The sequence below is a fragment of the Dendroctonus ponderosae genome, unplaced genomic scaffold, assembly GCF_020466585.1.
Source record: "Dendroctonus ponderosae isolate FM_Combo_2020 unplaced genomic scaffold, Dpon_F_20191213v2 Dpon_F_20191213_3, whole genome shotgun sequence".
NCBI classification, from domain to species: Eukaryota; Metazoa; Arthropoda; class Insecta; order Coleoptera; family Curculionidae; genus Dendroctonus; species Dendroctonus ponderosae.
The window spans coordinates 39,060-41,712 of record NW_026018508.1 but is presented as its reverse complement, the minus strand read 5'-3'; positions in this window follow the sequence as shown (position 1 = coordinate 41,712).

Sequence of the window (2,653 nt, the reverse complement as noted above, 5' to 3'; positions counted from 1 at the left end):
ACCTGTAACTATCTGTTAATGACAAAAAACATCATTGCCGCTGTGCCTTTTTATCAAAAAATTGTAGAAGAGAACTTTTTTGATATCAAAAATTTTCGTAATTCGAAGAAAAGATGGTAATTTTTCTTTTTAAATGCTTGCCAAACATGGAACAATTTCAAAATAATGCTTAATAACAAAGTTGAAATTCGATCTTCAACTGTTAATATCTTCAAATTCCAATATTTGTCTTGTGCTCCCCAAGGGAGCCTCTATCACCCATTAAAAGGAATGACGCCAATTTTGAATCACCCTGTATGCCAGTGTTGATGATTTATATTACTATGATTGAACAGTTGGCAGGCTAAAAAGAGCCAGAAAACTGACTAAAATTGCGGCTAGCTGCAAAAAATTTTACGTTTGGAACTATAGCCGGCAAGTGCAATAAAAGTTGCCGGCGACTCGAGAACCGATAAAATGCGCAAGCGTAGAACGAAATATTGCGTGCAAGAAAGTTGCGGGAGTTATAAACCCTGTGACTAATTGGTCAGCGATGTAAATGCTTAGTTGCACCAATTCAGCAGTTTTAGTTTATAAGTACCACTTGCAATCTTAGCATGAGTTCAGTTATAAGTTATCAGTTGTCACAAGTACACTATTGCGGTAACTCGTCGTTCTGAAAATAAATCTTTTTTAAAAAGGCTTTCCCTTGATTGAAGAATTTTACTGGCGCAGTCGGTAGATTTTAAATTCAGTCGGTATCGACAAAAATCGCGACCCGGTCGGTTTCAATCGTTTACTGAAGAAAAACCTCAAAAATCGAAGTTCAACAATCAGGGTACGGAACAATTCCAGAGTTATGTCTAGCATCGACAAACTTATTGGAAATAGTTAAGGACGTCTGGGAACTTCTAACATCGAGATTCCTCTAGACACTAGGCTTAGTATGAAGACCACATCAATCTTCGGAGGATTATTACTGTAAGTGCTCATTTCCTTTTGAAACCCATTTTTCCCAATTGTTTTGCTGTAATAGTGAATACAAAGGGCAAATCATTCGCTTTGTATATTGTACCGTGGATGGCCGAGTATTAAACTCTTTCTTCTGCTTACAACTTTTATTCCACTCGGTACAACTTTAAATACGGAACAGGAACAAACTAACTTCAAAATTACGGTCAACTTCACAAACGATAACAATAACACACGGAAAACACGCGTTTCCGACTCGCGGGGTTAACCTTCTTCTGCACCTGGTCGCTCCTGTCACTTCACTCCCCCTGCCTCGTTCTCGTCGTCGCTTATATAGTTTCCTCCAGGAAACCCAGATAGTTCTCGAAATCTCCAGAACAGGTGCGAAATTTCCCGCTTGTCAGTGTCATATTTGACAGTAAATGGGGCCCAAATGGGGCACCCATTTACTGAAATACCATGAATTTCGATCCTCCATTCCAAACGTAAGTACCCCAGGCCATTTCCGTTACAATATTTTTGCACGTCATTTATCGTAAAGCAAGTTTAATTTTACAACTATCTTTACATTAATTTTAACTTTAATTTTAATTTTTAAATAAGATTTAATCATGAGTCGAGATATCGGACTATTAAGATATCAAGCTGATAACATAGCACCTTTTGACGGAAACCCGAAATTATTGCACCGATTTATTTGTTCTTGCGAAAACCTTTTAAGAAATTTTCAAAATGCTGAAAACCCAGCAGACACCATTAATGTCATTCTTTTCGATACAATATTAGGAAAACTCAGAGGTAGAGCCGCTGAATTAATCGGAACAATAATTGAACTAAATTCATGGGGGCTAATTAGAAACGCATTAACCATTACATTTTCTGATCAAAGAGGTATCGATTGTTTGATCCAAGACCTAATATTTACAAAACCTCACAAAAACGAATCCTATATAAGTTTTGGTATGAGAATTCAAGACGCCCGAAGCCTTTTGTTTGCAAAATTAAACACATTAATTGTTGACGAGAACGAAAGACGAATCAAAATCGAACATTATGATAGTTTCGCTTTGAAAACCTTCTTATCAGGTCTACCATATCATATGCAGCTTGTAGTAAGACTCAAAAATCCAGAATTACACCACAGACAATAAAACATTTCATCTCTATTTTCACGATGATTCAATGTATCTAGCATTTAACAACATTTATATGCACAACTTTTATGGAACAGGACTCAAATTAATCAAATGTACAAAATTGGTCAACACTATCAAAGAACCCGAAGAGCGTAAGATATTAATTAAATATCAACACGAAGGAAAATGTAACCATAGAGGCATCGCTGAGACATTAGAGAAATTAAAAAGAAACTATTATTGGCCATCCATGAAAAACGATGTTACTCATTATATAAATGAATGTGATACATGCCAAACAACAAAATATTCAAGAAAACCTCCATATACCCCTCTAGTTCTCACCGAAACAGCAGGAAAAGCCTTCCAACTCTTGCACATGGATACCTTTAAATATGATAATCAAAATTTCCTAACCATAATTGATACATTTTCGAAATTAGGACAAGCATTTCCAATTCAAGGAAAAACATCAATCGAAATTTGTAAAAATCTATTACAATATTTCTCATTTTACGGTTTACCCGAACGAATAATCTCAGACAATGGCACCGAATTTAAAAATG